This window comes from Gobio gobio, assembly GCF_949357685.1.
Source record: "Gobio gobio genome assembly, chromosome: 10".
NCBI classification, from domain to species: Eukaryota; Metazoa; Chordata; class Actinopteri; order Cypriniformes; family Gobionidae; genus Gobio; species Gobio gobio.
The window spans coordinates 18,219,977-18,238,700 of record NC_137116.1 but is presented as its reverse complement, the minus strand read 5'-3'; the positions used below and the strand labels follow the sequence as shown (position 1 = coordinate 18,238,700).

At 38.7% G+C, this 18,724-nt stretch overlaps 1 pseudogene across 1 annotated transcript; it reads left to right on the top strand.

The window, feature by feature from the left end:
• The first annotated feature begins 7,544 nt into the window (after nt 1–7,544).
• On the top strand, nt 7,545–12,089 carry LOC307132818 (annotated as a pseudogene). The gene is made up of 4 exons: nt 7,545–7,622; nt 8,303–8,436; nt 8,699–8,852; nt 11,773–12,089. The product of its transcript is annotated as an uncharacterized misc_RNA (transcript).
• The last annotated feature ends 6,635 nt before the right edge of the window (nt 12,090–18,724 follow it).

Sequence of the window (18,724 nt, the reverse complement as noted above, 5' to 3'; positions counted from 1 at the left end):
AGCAGCTCGCTGGGGTTTTTACAGACATTTTCAACCTGTCTCTTGCCCAAGCAGCTGTACCGACATGCTTTAAACGCACTTCCATTGTGCCAGTGCCGAAAAGCTCTAGCCCGAGGTGCCCTAATGACTACCGCCCTGTAGCACTCACACCCATCGTTATGAAGTGCTTTGAGCGGCTGGTCCTGGAACACCTAAAAGACTCTCTACCATCCACATTGGACTCACACCAGTTTGCCTACCGCAGCAATAGGAGCACAGAGGATGCAGTTTCCATGGCACTGCACTCTGTGCTCACTCACCTGGACAATAAGAACACTTATGCACGCATGCTGTTTGTTGACTTCAGCTCAGCATTCAACACTGTCATCCCATCCAAGTTAATTGCCAAACTTGGAGACCTGGGCATCAACACTTCAATGTGTAACTGGATTTTGGACTTCCTAACTGACAGACCCCAGAATGTTCGATCAGGATCCACCTGCTCCACGTCCATCACACTCAACACTGGTGTACCACAGGGCTGTGTGCTAAGTCCGTTTCTCTACTCCCTCTTCACCTCCGACTGCAAGCCTGTGTATGGATCTAATGCCATCGTCAAGTTTGCGGACGACACTACGGTGATTGGGCTCATCAGCAACAACGATGAGACTGCCTACAGGGAAGAGATCCAGCACCTGGCCACATGGTGCGCTGATAATAACCTGCTCCTCAACACCACCAAAACAAAGGAGCTCATCGTGGACTTCAGGAAGGAGTCAAGAGGCACACACGACACCATCCACATCAATGGAATGGCTGTTGAACGTGTCTCCAGTTTCAAGTTCCTGGGGACCCACATCTCGGCGGACATGTCGTGGACGACCAACACCTCCAGCCTGGTCAAGAAGGCTCACCAGCGCCTCTTCTTCCTGAGGACACTGAGGAAGAATCAGCTCTCCTCGGCTATCCTGGTGAACTTCTATCGCTGCGCAATAGAAAGCATCCTGACCAACTGTGTTGCAGTATGGTATGGGAGCTGCTCTGTTGCGGAGCGCAAGGCACTGCAGCGGGTGGTGAAAACTGCCCAGCGCATCACAGGGACTCCACTACCTGCCATCGAGCACATCCAGAGGAAACGCTGTCTGCATCGAGCTCGCAGCATCCTCAAGGACTCCTCTCACCCAGCCCACAGACTGTTTTCTCTCCTGCCCTCCGGCAGGCGTTTCAGGATCCTCCGGACCAGGACCAGCAGACTTAAGAACAGTTTTTTCCCCAGAGCTGTCTCCTTATTGAACTCAAACCCCCGTTGATCCACTTCCCTCATAAACTGCTAACTCTCCTACCTCACACCTACATTCACTTTGTTATTTGCACTACCGACTGTTTATCACAGTAACAACTGTTTACATATGCATCTTGCACTGCCATATCTTAACTGGATTATGCTCATTTGCACTGCCGACTGTATTTATAGTACCAATGTTTACATTTGCATTTTGCACCGTACTTCTAACTGTAATATTCAACCACTTTCCACTGCACTTTACACTTTTTTTTTTTTTTTCCGGATAGCTCTGTCCATTATTTATTGCACTACCCTAATCCACTGCTATTCCTCATATTAGCCTAACATATTATTGTATACCTCTATCTGTAAAATTCTGTTTATAGTAATAGCCATCTGTATATTGTTTTCATAGTACATATTCACCTGTAAATTCTGTTTATAGTAATAGCCATCTGTATATTTATTCACTGTACATATTCACCTGTAAATTCAGTTCTGTTTATAGTAATAACGTCTCTCTATTTATACATATTTATATATATTCAGTACATTTCCATGTCCTGCACTTACGCATCCACTGTATATCCTGCACTTGCTGCTATTGCACTTCTGGTTAGACCTAAACTGCATTTCGTTGCCTTGTACTTGTACTTGTGTAATGACAATAAAGTTGAATCTAATCTAATCTAATCTAATATTGTGTATCCAATCATATTGTGTGATAAGGAGATCACCCCATTCCTACTGAATATGAAATTGTGATGACTGTAATTCCTTACCCTCAAAGTTTTGCATAGTAATTATGGCTGTTACAAAACACCACCAAAAACAGCAGTACATGCAAGTTGCAGTTGTGACAAAGCTTAATCTCCATGTAGGCAAAAACAGATGCCACATGTGGAGATATCTAATTGAGCAGCCCGTCTGACTTCTCAAAAAGAAATGTAACACTGGTCGAGGTGCTTATTACATAAACTTAAAGGGGTCATAGAATGACATTTTTGTGCAAGTTAATATGATTCTTTAGTGTCTAAATGAAAAGTTTGTAATATACTTTAATTAAAAATTCTCATTAGTATTGTAAGAAAACACTCAATTTACCTGGTCAAAACCAGCTCAGTTTTTAGCAAGTCATTTCAGTGTATGTGACTTTAAATGTTAATGAGCTTTGCTCACCCCGCCCCCTCTGCTCTGTGGGGCGTTTGGTTCGACCCGACACAACACCACAGCACACGTGGAGTGTTGCCTTGACAACATTTGAGGGTATATTTTCGAGAAATAATGGCAACGGGAGTCTCTGAAGACACATCTAAGCAACCTTATCATTTTGAACCGGAGTCGGACCAGGAACAGATGACGAACCCATCGAAGTTCGAACAGGACGTTTCTGAATGGTTGGTTAACGTCATGTCACTTTGATCTATCTTTGTACTGGCAGAGTAGCGTAGTTGCCATGTGTTTACTGATGTGTTAGTTCATTGACAGATTGATGTTATGTTATAAGATTTTTTTTTTTTTACATTACTTCTTAATCAGTAACAGACACCGTTATAAACCATGTACAAAAGTAAGCTTAGTGTAGTGTTACCACGTTAACTTTATCACCCGAGTACACAGTTTGTAATAACAAACATAACGCGTTGTTCATTATAAACGTGGGATTATGAATTATATTGAGAACGTCATAAACAGAAAGCATGCTGTTATGTAACTTACCCTGTAAACTTAAGCCTCATTCATCGTGAAGCGTGCAAGCGATTTGCAAATATTAATATAAAGGTTAATAAAACGTTACACTCACATCTTCGATCTTCCTGAGGTGCAGCAGGAACACGATCCTTTTTTCAAGAGCAGCTTATTAGCAAAACCTGCTTTATACTGACGCTCGTTTATAAAGCAGTCTGCTGAGAAATGATTGCGCAAACATTGACGTTGATCGGGGGGAATATTCCCTTCTAAAAAAAACTCAGCAGCAACTGGTCTTCAGCAGTTCGGATTTAGGAACATCAAAATGACTGCTGTGTTCGTTATTACACCCAACAACACAACACCAAAATCGCTTAGACGCCATTCTGCTCCAGAGTATCAACAATGGTGGACTGATGACAGCTCGCTCAGGGCGGGTCTGTGTTGAAACGCTGCTGTCAATCAACAATCTTAGGAGGGGCGTACACCGTGTAACGTCACACGGTCGGACGGCTCGATTTGAGACAGGGGAAAATATATAAGGAGATTAAAAAAAAACACTGGATGTATTTTTATCAATATAGGATGGTTGTGTACAGGCACTGCCAACACACATTTCCGTATAATCAACTTGTAAAAGTGCATGTACCATTCTATGACCCCTTTAAATAACTTCCAAGTCATGGTAAATCAGACTGGCTTCTTAATTAGGGTTCCTTTAAGGACAACTCAAAAATCGGTTAAGCAAGAAAGCTGACATTACCATGACGGACACGGGAGCCAATGGACCAGTACTTCTTTACAGCCCTTTGGGAAAAGGGTCAAAGACAAACCAAAGTCATACTTTTATATCATAATTAAATATTTAATTTCCTTCCTCCTCCCAGTCTCTAAAAATCAGTCACAATATAATCACCAAAACCTCAAAGGTTTGGTTTAATATTTATAGCATTCTCTCAGCAAATTATTTAATATGTTAACTACTTTTCTGACAAAAGGCAACAATTTCATCACTATTCTCTTGGTGTAGTATCATGGGCGTCGGAACCATTGTATGTGTGTGGGACAAGACCCACCCACTTTTTACCATCAATGATATTGGACCCACTCACTTTTATCGTCTCTAATCCAGCACATGTCTGTTTACCTACCCCTAACCAATAAATACTTATTATTAAACACATGTTAGACACTTTATTTCCACTTTTCTAATATTTTCTTCATTTTTATTGAAAATAAATGCCTTTCCGGTCTGATATGTGATTGTAAGAGGGAGTAGCGTTAGCTCGGCCTAAGGCGGATTCGAACTGAGGTCGATTTGCGTCAAAACTTGATGCTGTATTTTTATTATTTAACATTAAGATTAAAATATTAATATGCAATAACAAATGTATTGCTCATGGTTAGTTCATGTTGGTTAATACATTAACTTTACAAATGAGACCTTCATGCCAGTGTTACCATGATATCAAATATATAAATTTAGAGTTTGACATAGACTTTTTCATTTAATTCATTTTTTATTTTTCTAGATGTATTTCCCCGAGCTAATAGCGCGAGGATGTGCTATGGTCTTGGATAAAAACAAATTGAATGACATTGTCAGACTCAGAATGCTGCTGCTGAACTCAAGACTCGAGTTATGCTTTCAGGGCCGGCCCTGACCAATTTGCTGCCCTAGGCAAGATTTTACTTGGTGCCCCTTGTGTCAAGGTTTAGCACTAAACATTATCAGTCTTTGGAAACACTCGTAAACTGTTTTTTTTTTTTTGTAATGCATTGATGTTTTATTTTTATTGTTGTTGTTTTATATGATGTCCAGTCCATTCTACCCCATCATTATGTTCATGATATTATTATTATTTTTTTTTATTTTTTAAAGGCTGATGATAGTCAAACTATACAAAAATTGCACCTATGCCACATTACAGCCTAAACACAAAGAGCAAGAGTGCATCCAACATTCATGCACAAACTATTCATTGAGAACTAGCAAAAGTGTTTGTTTTCCAGCAGATGGCAGCAATCTTCCACTAAACTATGAGCATTCATGTTTTCACCAGGAATTAAACAGAACTTTAGATATTTAATGTGAATTTTACATAAAATGCTGCTATTTTAAATAAACCTGTATATAAATATCATTACTAATTTGGGCAAATACATTTAAAAATTGATATACACCCCCTTAAAACTGCACAACTGCAGAGTAAAAACATTAGGCTATTAAAAAAGTGATATTACATGCGTTTAATATTATTTATTTTTTACAAAATCACACTGGCTGTGGCCTCTGGAGAACCCAGAACAGCTGCTTGCATAAAGTATTAATTAGCAAACATTAGTATTTTACTACTATGCAATTAAATAAACTGTTCATTAATTTGCCTACATCACTTTACTTCTGTCTTTACACTGCAGAAAATGCTCTTCTTATTTAACTAAGAATCTTTTTCTTGTTTCCAGTCCAAATATATAAAAATTATTAAATCAAGGTGCATTTACTAGATAAGTAAAATTAATAAGACATTTTTCTTGTTTACTTGAAAATAAAATCAAAATTAAGTGAGTTTTTGCTTAAAACAAGCAAAATTATCTGCCAAAGGGGTGAGAAAAATAATCTTATTTCTGTTCGGGACAGAAACAAGATTTCAATCAGAAACAAGATTATTTTTCTCACTCCATTGGCAGATAATTTAGCTTATTTTAAGCAAAAACTCACTTAACTTTGATTTTATCTACAAGAAAACAAGAAAAATATCTTCTGTCATTTTACTTATCTAGTAAATGCACCTTGATTTAAGATTTTTTTTAGATATTTAGACTAGAAACAAAACACAAATACTACGTAAGAAGAGCAGTGTATCCCTTATATTCCCTGCATCAGAGGGCTTCTGTCTTTTTTGACACTTCAATTCGGCCATCCGTCATAATAATCAGGCAACTTACACCGTGTCAACACCTGGCGCGAGCGGCCAAGCACCCTAAAAAATGAAAGCAATCCTGTCTGCGCTGGATGAGGCGAGAGGCGACGCGACAACAAATTCCCCTAACGATAAACTGATCGCGCGTTGTATTTCTGACGCACTTCAAGTAGATCGGCGGGGGGAGATTGATGAGGCGGACCGGGAAGATGCGGGGGACTTAGTTACGTTTTTGCGCTTTATTTGGTAATATTTCAAATTAATATAAATAAAATAGTAATACATTTTGGCGCCCCTATGGATGAGTGGCGCCCCTAGCATTTGCCTATTCCGCCTATGCCACAGGCCGGCCCTGTATGCTTTTATTATAATTAAGCATAACTTGCACGCTCCCACAACCTTTACAGTAGCGTGGTGGTAGGATAAATATACATTTTCTGTATTAGCTTACCTGCTGATCGAGTAGTTTGAAAACTCGCGTGGCTAATTGCTGTGCTGTGCGCAGGCTGCGTGCATAGAGCTGAAAAGGTAACTCCGCCTACCGATCCACCTCCGCCAAAATAAAATTAATAAAAAAATACTTTTTGTAATATTGTTAGTGGTAAAATGGTAAAGAAGCGTATATTTATTTATTAAAATATTTATAATAAGAAGGGCAGACGCGCGTACACTCTTAAAAATAAAGGTTCTTAAATGGTTCTTTGGCGGGGTGTATGGTTCCATGAAGAACCTTTAATATCCAAAGAACCTTTCCATTGCACAAAAGGTTATTTGTAGTGCAGAAAGGTTCTTTAGACTATAAAATGGTTAGAAAAAAATGGTACTTTAAAGAACCTTTCACAAAACGGTTCTTCAGGGAACCAAAAATGGTTATTCTATGGCATCACTGTGAAACCCCCTTTTTGGTTCTCCCTGGCACCTTTAATTTTAAGGGTTTACATTCTGCTTTCGTGCGCGGCACGCGGATGCACGATTTAACGGGCAGTAACGCACATTGGAGTTGGCCTATTTGCCCTTTGCAGTTACACATGCGCTGCATTTTAAAAACAGCACCTGATATGCCTAGTGGAGAGGGAGGTCTCCCCAATTTTCAACGTCTTTTTTTGGACTAAATTTGGACCAAATCTGACGGACCAAACAGAGCCCAGTTTTCAACGTCTTTTTTTGGACTAAATTTGGACCAAATCTGACGGACCAAACAGAGCCCAGTTTTCAACGTCTTTTTTTGGACTAAATTTGGACCAAATCAGACGGACCAAACAGAGCCCAGTTTTCAACGTCTTTTTTGGGACGACATTAATGTAGTACTTTTATAATGCTAATATTTACTTTTACCAAAAATGACTAATATTTAACCAATAAATTACATTACACATTAATATTACAAAATAGTTACTAATTATTACCATAAAATAAAAGTTACTTTGTGATATCAAAAGTGCTACCCATACTTACTCTGATATAACACACTTACATTACCTTGCAGTTCAATATAATGTATATCAATTAGATTACTTAATATGCATTTTGTCTAATGTTTTCCATGTCACCCATCCCGTTGGTCCAACAAACTTTATCCATGGTTGACAATAACGTACACATAATTAAAAAAAATGTACGTGGCATGTCGATAATTATAATTTATTTTTGTTTCGTCTGTAGTAAAAATGCCAGGTGGATCCACTTTTCGGCAATGCGCCCACTGCCTGAAGAAGATCAACTGTGCAAATCGAAAATGCACCAAGGTAAATAATGTACAAATAATGCTATTGTACTGTCTAACTGCTAATCCCCATTTTTAAGTCATTAAGTCCAATTCAAATAAACTTTATTTTCATCAAATATCTCAGTATTTGTTGGCCAAGCAATACAGTGACAATTAAACTGGAGTTTGCAGTGGATACATTATGTTCGTCATACAAAAAACAGAAAGAGTTTTGTTTTGATACACTATGAATTTTCATCATAGTAGGTATTTTTCAAAATGTTTAATTTCCAACCTGATGGAAAGGTACCTGTTGATATTGAATGTTTGACTGTTGGTTCTTTTAGTTACATCCTCTTACAAGGCTATTTAACATTGAATATTTCTATTACAGACAGATTACATTGTTCTATTGTGGTGGTTCTCAACTGTGGTCACTCAGTTCATTGAGATTATCCATATTTTATTTTATCCATATATTAAGGTATAATGTCTGTGGCCACATGATGGACATTCATATTTTCCGGTGCATTGACTCAACTGCATATTTAGTCTGTCTGTTCAATTAGTTGCATTCACTTGGCCTCCAAGTCATTATTAAGGCCCTTGTTAAAAGAAAGCTAGAAAATCAACAATGCTTGATCAACTGGACAGCAGTTTACAACCTTTTTTTGTCACACCGTCTCCCCATCACTTGCTCTGTCTCTCTCCCTTACTCAGTGTGGGAAACTGCTGGACATGAAGTCCAGGCAGACGGCCCGCATGAAAACATTCGCACTAAGGCCAAGGAATGGGCACAGCAAGTCAAAAAATCTCGCAATCAAGGAAAGATTTTCGACAATAGTGCCCTGCTGGTAATAAACATTTTCTGTCTTTGTATTTTGGTCAGGCATTGCATGTTCCTGTCAACATTACACAAATACAGAATTGTATTTACATTGTGCAGGGAAGCAAGAACTCATCAACCCAACTGCATTTAACATTTCAGATAATAATGAGCTTGTCTACGTATAAATATCAAAACACTACACAGAATTTCCTGGTGGTGCCTTATAATAATAATAATGCCATTGTAACCCTGCCTCTGTATTTGCTTATATGCTTTTCTATGTTAAGGTGGAGAAACTGAAAGCTCTTGGATACTTTCCCCTCCTGCTGTGGGGAAAGTACCGACCACAAAATAAAAAGTGTAAGGCCCAGCTGCAGTGCCCCTTTGAGCTGCCAGAGGTCCTGGAGAAGATGTTGTGTCTGTTTGAAGGTTTGTTAGAAGGTAGGTCACATCACAACATCAGTACATTCCATGGCTATTAAGATTGATTCTGCATTGTTTATTTAAATTAACATTTATTTGTATAGCACTTTTAACAATACATATAGTTTCAAAGCAGCTTCACAAAAAAATATATCTGCGAGCAGCCATTAACGGGGCCAAGCGCAAAGAAGAAGACAAGACATGCCAACATGGCTGGGAGGGTTAGACCAACTACAACAACGAGCAATTATAGGCATTTTAAGATGATTTTAGGCAAAAATGGCTGAAAAATCCTATATACAGTCACTAATAATATGATTTAATGGTTTGTCACTTTTGACCAATAGGTGGCGCAGTAACGAAATTGATGTGGTGTGGTCAGAGTCAGATGACAATGACAAAGGCAAAGTTTGGTGTCAGTATGTCAAAGCATTGCAGAGATACAGCCTCAAGAATCATTTTGGCATCATGGCTCAACTTTGTCGCTGCAGTATATGAAAACGGTTTTGTCTGTTGACACGAAATTAGTAACTTTTTGCTGTAAAAAAAGATGTTACGATTCGATTTTGGTTTGATTTGATTTCTAGGAGGAGTTCGAAAAAGTAGGTTTCGAAAGGAAATCAAAATGGCGAACAGATTGTTTGGCCAAATATGGTAAAATTGGGATCTATGTTCTTGGCATGACCCAAGGAATCTATTAAAACCAGTTTTATGCCAATAGTCAAATTTAATCAAAAGTTATTAGCATTATTGGAAAATTCATTATAACTTTTGTCCACAAGGTGGCGCTGCCTTGAAACTTTTGGAGTACTTTCAGGGCTTGGTGACGAAGACACACACCGAGTTTCGTAATGATACGCCAATGCGTTTGTAAAACATAGCACTTTCTGACAAAATTCAAAATGGCCGACGCCCAAAATGGTTGATATGGGAAAATTGGGTATGGTATGGCTCGGCGTGATGCCCCGACTCTAAAGAGACCAGTTTTGTGATATTTGGCTAAAGCGTTCTTAAGTTATAATCAAAAATATAACATTTTTGTATTTATGGACCACTAGGTGGCACTGCGCCGAAACGCTGCAGGCAGCCTCAGGTCATGGTTGGCATAACACACACCAAGTTTGGTTAGAATATGCTAAAGTGTTTCGGAGATAAAGCCTGACTTTCATTTTTGTGGGCACTTTGTCGATTTAATTCGAGCGTTGTTCAATAACAGTTTGACTAATCATCTCGAGTCTAATACGGTTTTGTCAGCATAGTCTGAAGATGATCTGGTTCAATTTTCGTGCAAATTGGAGCAACAGCCTAGGAGGAGTTCGCAAAAGTAGTTTTTTCAGTTAATTAAAAATGGCGGGAAAATTATTATGACGGAAAGTGACGGTGCAATCGAATTGACTTGAGCCAAGGAATCAGAGGGAAAAATAATTTAGTTTCTAGCCCTTATGGTTCAAAAGTTATTAGCAAAAATATTAGTCAAACTTTGGACAGGTGGTGGCGCTAGAGGGATTGTTTTAGAGATTCCAAAATTGGTGTGGTTAATGCTGGGACTGTCCTCTATCTGTGTGCCAAATTTCACAACTTTCCCGCAAGCGGTTCTATGGGCTGCCATAGACTTGCGGCGGAATAATAATAATAAGAAGAAATCTAACGATTTCAATAGGTGCCTCCTCACCTTCGGTGCTTGGCCCCTAATAATGTGTCTACATTACAATTTAAGAGGTGACTTTGTCTAAGTAATATATTTCAGAAATGTTCATTTTGTGAATGCTTGGCTAAAAAGAAGCGTCTTTAGTCTAGATTTAAACTGGAGGAGTGAGTCTGAGCCCCGAACATTATCAGGAAGGCTATTCCAGAGTTTAGGTGCCAAATATGAAAACGTCCTTACTCCTTTAGTGGACTTTAGATATCCTAGATACTACCAGAAGCCCAGAGTTTAGTGATCTTAAAGGTCCTGTTCTTCGTGATCCCATTTTTCAAACTTTAGTTAGTGTGTAATGTTGCTGTTAGAGCATTTATAATACCTGTAAAATTATAAAGCTCAAAGTTCAATGCCAAGCGAGATATTTTATTTAACAGAAGTTCCCTTTCAAAGCCTACAGCGAACGGCCGGTTTGTTCTACATCCTGGTATTTCCTGCTTTAATTACGTCAGTAGAACAGTTTGTCGACTAACCTCCGCCCACAACAACACGCGAAAAAGGGGGCGTGGTCTTGTTGCTCCCGCGTGGAGAATAGGAAGTGTTGCGTTCGGTTGCGTTCGTATAGTTTGTTTGTCGCCATGTTGTCGAGACGCTGTTATTTTCATCCCGGAGTCAAGTCACCTTTGTTTGGCTTTCCCAGGGACGCTGTACTTAGAGATCATTGAGCGCATGCATCCCCGTTATGGTGAGAGGCGTGACCTTTCCGGTAACGTGCGCTCTGCGTGCGCTAAACTGCTGTCCAATCACAACACGGGAACCGCTGGCCCAATCAGAACTCGTTACGTGTTTCTGAAGGAGGGACTTCATAGAACAGGGAAATCTGTCAAGCCGTTTTGAGGACAGTGAAAACAGCAGTATACAGATCAGTAAATTGTGTGAAAAATACTGTGTTTTTTAACACGCGAAACATGAACACATGTTATATTGCACACTGTAAACACAATCAAAGCTTCCAAAAAACACGAAAAACGGGACCTTTAAACAGCATGATAAATTGTAGGGGGATATGATCAGTTAAATACACAGGAGCTAAACAAATTGTATTGTGTACCTATCCAGATGGATCAGACTGAAATGTCATTGCAGATCCTTTTTCACACAATATATAGATTGCTGGTGGTGTATAATTCTGTTCTTTTTTATATCTTTTGTTATATAACTTTTTATATTTCTTTAGTTACTCATATTTTTAACCATACACTGCATCTTAAATGTCTTGTTTTATTTTTTTTACTGAAGCATGTGATCCTGAAGGAGAGAAGGTGGGGCAGCACGAGAGGACAGGAGAAAAAGATGAAGCAGAAAGAGAAATAGAGGATGAAGACCAGAGAGGACAGGGGGAGCAAAGTGAATTAGGAGAGACTGAGAGGAGGAACATGCAGGAGATGGAGATAGAGGCACAGAAAGACAGAGTGGAGAGAGGAGAGATGGAGGGACAGAAAGACTTAGAGCTGGGACTGATGGTGACAGAAGAGATAGAGGCAGACAAGGAAAGAGAACAGACAGAGGAAGTAGGAAAAAAAGAGATTGAGGCAAAGAAGAAAGCAGACATGTAAGTGGCAATACAGAATAGAAGATGCAGAGCTCTAGAATATGATACAAAATGGAAAAGAAAGTGGCCTCAACTACTATGCACTTGTATCCAAAAATAAGTACAATGTACTTATTGTGTTCATATAAGACAAAAAAGAAAGTGTCAACAGATTTTCCTGCATTTCAAATATTCACCTGGCTTGCAAGGCAAACACCTCTATTGCAATTTACACAGGTTTTTTGTTTCTCAATACAGGAAGTCAGCTGTCAAGATTTCAGCAAAAAAGAAAAGAAAAGGAAGCCAAAACAAGGATGATGGTAGGAAAAAATGCTATAAAGTATTTATAATTCAAAATTAAACACACAAAGTATATTAAAAAGTGTTGGCAATACACAAACACCAGCCTATCATAAAATGCACACGAAAGTATCCCAAAGCATACCACGGTGTCATCAAAAGGCCCCAAAGGATCATAAAGCATACGGTGGGTGATGTACAACAAAGTCCCACAAAGCAAACCAAAGAATTTGAATGTCTATATTGCACAAGGTGTACCACTTTAACACAAAATTTAACAAAGTATCCCAAACCCCCCAAAAGGCAACCGTGTCAGTGAGTTATTACAAATCCAGTTTCCAGAAAAGTTGGGATATTTTTTAAAATGCAATAAAAACAAAAATCTGTGATTTGTTAATTAACATGAACCTTTACTTATCTGACAAAAAGTACAGAGAAAAGATTTTCAATAGTTTTACTGACAGCGTAGTTATTCTTCATTATTATTACATTGTCTAGCCAGTATGGTGACAATCAGGATGTCTCTGGTGATTGCCACCTTTTCTGTTTATTTTGTTTTACTACTGTTACATTAAGATGCAATGGTTTGTATTTACTTCATTTATTTATTTGTATTACAGCTTGCCAGTATCACAGCACATTGGACATTTATCCAGTACAATATGTGTCCAAGACACGTGAAAGAAAGGTTAGTAGCTATACGGAGAACATTCTGTACAACTGTTAGTGCATAAATTGATACTATACTACACATGGGCGTCGGATGCAAAAAAACATTGTGGGTGGGTCCTCTCTCAGAAAATCTTACTGGAGTAGATGCCATTTACATTAAGTACAAGAATATCGCCTTGTTTGCTAAACTTCTGGTTGGACAAGACAAGTTTACGGAAATCACCATATCTTTGACAGCGGCTATAGTGTAGGGGTAAGACGCATGGCATCAAGTTTTGACGCAAATCGACCCGCGGTTCGAATCCGCCTTAGGCCGAGCTAACGCTACTCCCTTTTACAATCACATATCAGAGCGGAAAGGCATTTCTTTTCAATAAAAATGAAGAAAATATTAGAAAAGTGGAAATAAAGTGTCTAACGTGTTTAATAATAAGTATTTATTGGTTAGGGGTAGGTAAACAGACATGTGCTGGATTAGAGACGATAAAAGTGAGTGGGTCCAATATCATTGATGGTAAAAAGTGGGTGGGTCTTGTCCCACACACATACAATGGTTCCGACGCCCATGGATTAAATAATCCACAAAAACCGGATCAGGGTGAGAAAAAAGGTAATTTGAAAGGTTTAAAATATTGATAGGAGTAGATGGGTGACTATTCAGAATTTTCTTTGATTTGGGGCTTTCCTTTTGTCTTCCGGTTTGTACCGGCGTGGACAGACGGATTTCGGGTGCGGATCCTTGCAAGAACTACAGATGTGGAGAAATGTACAATTGGCTTTATGCACAGCCGCATTACTTCCTGAACTTCAGCCAGCTCCTTTGTTTCCTGTCTGCCATTATTGGACAAACTGATTAAGCCAGGTGTGCCTGTAGTCACCACAACAATAATCAGACACACCTGGATTAATCAGTTTGTCCAATAATGGCAGACAGGAAACAAAGGAGCTGGCTGAAGTTCAGGAAGTAATGCAGCTGTGCATAAAGCCAATTAGGATATGAGCAGACAGATTCATTGAAACGAGAACATACAGGAAAACCATTGAAAGTTGCGATATGGCGACCTCTGCTGTCTGAAGAGGGTCTTACTTTTTCAGCACTATGGACAGCAGCCGGATCATTGTTTGCGAATGCTTTGGGGCAGAATGCAGCCGAATGACCGTGAGCCAGGGACGTCGCTAGGCCTATTTTAGGGGGGGCTGAAGCTACCCCAAAATGTTCCTAAGCCCCCCTAAATGATAATAAGAACAACAATAGCAGTTTGATTTATCAATAACCGTATCCTCATTCATATTAAGACACAACAAATTATATATATATATATATATATATATATCCAGCTACAAAAAAATAGCCGAAAAGTCGGAAGTTGTACAGAACTAGCCTAACAAAGAGTCGTTGTCTTATCAACATGATGCACCGCGTCTCGTTGCATTGGTGTGAACTGTGGCCGCTTTCAGAGCGTTGCAGACTGGAGCGCTACTGCAATAAACTGCCTGCAGGATTCATCTCGTCTCGTTACCAAGGTTATAACCGTTAACGAAAATGAACGAAAACTAGGTGGGTTGTCGTTAACTGAAATAAAAATAAAAACGAGGCATTACAAAAAAACGATAACTAACCAAATCTGTAATGTGTGTTTGGCAAAACTAAAATAAAATTATAGATTAAATGTACTTAGTTTTCGTCTTTATCAATGTATTTCATAGAGCAAATAACGTTCAGATGCATTTCCGTTTCCTCACGCTCTCTCTCTCACATACACGCGCGCCACACACACACACGCGCGCGCACGCACACACACACACACACACACACCGCAGTCTTCATGAGAACGAGTGTTCGACGTTGAAAGCAAGTTCGCGAAAGGTTGGTATCTCGTGAACACCTTTACACAATCACACATTAAAAAGTGGTATAAAAATATTTTTAATTCAGAATATATTTTGTCAGTGTGTTAATGTCGACCCGAGAAGCGTTGCTACTTTAGAAAGTTAACTAGTCGCAAGTTTGAGGTAAAATGCACTTGGGTTGTCGATGTCATTTACACTATAGAAGCTGTGATTCAAATATTAAATAATGTTATGTCATTAGGCGCTTGTATAGGGTAAATTTAGTATAGGGTGGGAAAATTGTACAGCTGTGGTATTTGTAGCCTATAGGTTTAGCTCAATTTAGGTTTAGCTGTATACTTGTATTTTAGCTCAAAAATGGGTTGAATACATGCGGTTCTGTGTAATTAAATAGCATTATTTGGACAACTTATATCTTATATAGAGAGGAATAGTATGCTATTACTTTATCATACATTTACATGAGCAGACGCATTTAAGTCATTGCTTAGTAACTCATAAGTGTAGCTCTAGATGTGAGTGCAAAGATTTTGCAAACGCAAGTTACAAATACCCTGGGGGCTAAGCCCCCCCCCCCCCCCCCCTGTCTTCCAATCCTAGTGACGTCCCTGGTCTGTCTGTCTAATTTATTTAAAAAAAATAAAAATAAAATTCTGTTCTGTGCTAGATTAACTGAGACTTGTTACAGCACTTGCATATTGTTGATATTGTTGCCCTTGGACTGCTCTAGCTGCTTCTATTGCCCTCATTTGTAAGTCGCTTTGGATAAAAGCGTCTGCTAAATGACTAAATGTAAATGTAATATAAATGGTCACTTGAGTGACAACTGCTTGATCTGACTGCTGTGATCAGTTTGTTGAACTTGCCAAACAAAATATCATTGAGAACTTTTTTTCCTTGGTGCCTTTATTATTTGTGCAATTTCCTTGAATGTGTACATGTATTTAAGTTTTTAAAAAGACCTTGTTGTTTTATAACTTTGTGATTAAAATTAGAGACAATTACTTGACTCATTTTTGCCTCCACTCAACAGCAAATATGATCTGAATGAAATAAAATGACTTTATTTTAAAATATTCTATATACACATTAAAACAATTATATTACTTGTGGTGATGCCATGCTATTAATCCATACAATTTGGGTTTAAAAGCTCTACAATTGTGTGATTTAAAATTTTGCATGTATGTAGAGTGAAACTAGGATAACTTAAGCATCACACATGTAAATAATGACTTATTCACCAATAATGACGTATTATTATTTATCAGTACTAGTACTTCACACGTTAGAACGTCATCCCAATACAATATTGAGCGTACATGCCATTTAAGACAGCGCATGCGCATAACTGAGATCGGTACTGCGCATGCGGCTGTGACGTCGCCAAAACACATCCATCCAGTACGTATTGGATGATCCAGCTACGTCATCGTGCTACAGGCTGCAGCGAGGGGTGTCTCGATCCAACTCCACCCCCTGGATCTCGTATTCTGCAGTGAGGGGCTACTGAAAAACAACACAAGATTAGTTAGGGAGGGAAATTATTCTTCATGTAAAGCCTCCCACCACATGGTCCATCAGAAACAAATAAAGTGCTTTTCTAGTTGCAATTCTGGTGTTAATTATTCGTTTGATTTTCGTTGACCGATTTAAAAAAAAAAAAAACCATTAGATTCTTTAGTTTAGTTATTGTATAGTTTTCTTTACTTGGTTTTGTTGTAATTTAACCATAACCAGTATTAATGTACTAATTGCTTCTGTGTCTCTAACAACATGTGAGTAGCAGTGGCCCAACTTATTAGCATTTCAATGGACTGTGTGTGTGTGTGTGTGTGTGTGTGAAATTGTAGCTTATACTCTTTAATGGATGATTCTCAGTGAAAACAAAAAAATCATGAGATGACCATGTATAAAATATATTTTTTTATTTAAAAAAACAAACAAACAAATCAGTCGTCAGTCAGTCATAAATGTCTTGTTCAGAAAGTTTTAGAGTTGAGGCTGAGGGACATTTTATTACAGGAACAAGAAAATGACAAATAATGTCAACAAGTTATGTCAAAACAATGTTTTTTTTTTTTTGGCCCGCCACCACCCCCCCTCTTCGGAGGACAACTTTGTGTTTTTTAATAAAGCAAAGTATATACACAATATGTTACAATACAGACAATAGATTTATATACAGTGTTTAACAAGAAAACTGATGAACTTGCAGAGACTATGAAAAAGAAAGCAGAGAAATTAAAACAGCAGCAGTTAAAAGAACATGTCAACTACAGAACCTTAAACAAGAACACAAATGAAGCACTGAAGACGGGGCGGTCTGTCCAAATGATGCAGTCCATGCCTACACCCTGGAGACGTCCGTGTGCTCGTCTTCACTTTCGCTCATCCTCATCCTCACTTGTGCCAGACACAGATACAACTTACACAAACAATATAACAACAATATAACTCTTGTACTAATTGCACTTTCAATATGAAATATGTGACGCAGCGTCCCTCTGCTCAGCTCCTCTGAGAGCTCCAGAACCTGCTTGGTCTGCTCTTCTTCAGTCAGAGCTCCACTGTCCGACTGCTGCACTTGTGTAGCGATGTTGTCCAACAGATCGACCATTAGGTTGAAAGCTGGTGAAAGTTCACCTCCAAATTGTAGGGAGGGATTCCCAGATGATAGCAGTCTCCTGCAAAACAGTCCAATTTGTCGACATCAATGCCAATAAATAAAATACATTTTAATAAATAAAATTGACACTATATTTCTAATAAAACATCACACAAATAGTCTCAAATCCACTCATTCTTCGGCAAAATGTGCTTACCTAAGTAACCCAAACAATAATGTTGTGGCTGAACACGAGGTGTTACAGCCCACACAAAAGCGCAGCACATCCCAGCCACGCCTCTGGGAAATCCCACATCTCTGAGTCTGGGCCGTTGGGCATCTCACGGCTTTGTGCTGTTTCTTCTGGAGCTGATACACAGAGAACCAGAAGAAAAAACCTCTTTGACACTTTCATCATCAGAACTGTGAGTCAGCTGGTGACTTAAAAAAAAGTCTAACTCTTTAAGCATTAACACTGCATGAAAACACTGAAATCCGGCACTATCCGGGCATGGTATACTCCTGTGTAATTTGATGTTTACCGGATGTATGTGGGAAAAAGCGGATCAGAGTAACACGGAACAGTATATTTCCAGAAAAACCCGGAAACCTCACGTATGCGGACGTATACAGGAATCCGTGAAATTTCACGGACATATACAGCTGAAACACTGCTGGGTGTGCTAGGACTGAAGACTGTTAGGTGTGAAGAAGACCTTTCATATGTTAATGACTGACACTTGTGCTGGCTGTTGTCAGAGGGAGGGGGGGCAGGGGAGGACTTCAGGATTGAGAATTATCTCTGGTCTACTGTAGGCTACAGCAAACAAGCTTTTTGCACAGAAAAAAGAATTCTTAAGGCCCTGAAACACTAAACTGAACTAGCAATGACTAAAGCCGACTGTGGGGTTGGTTCACGTTGCCTGGGTCTGGGCCAAACCATCAGAATGGTGTGTCAGGGCCTTAAAACCACTGCATGAAAAGAGTCTCTTAATCAAATATTTTTTATAAAAACAGTACAAAATAAAAACCCTGTCTGAACATATACGTTCACAAAAAAATCTGAATAGGTAATGAAATAAACAAAGAAATGTAATGGAATTAACAAAGGATAATTAACCAAACATTTTAGACTATCCCCAAACAATTTTTGCAAAGTTTTACAAATTGTAGGCAATAATAGAATTAAATAAAAAGGAGATGAAATGTGGAAAATGAAAAAGTTTGTT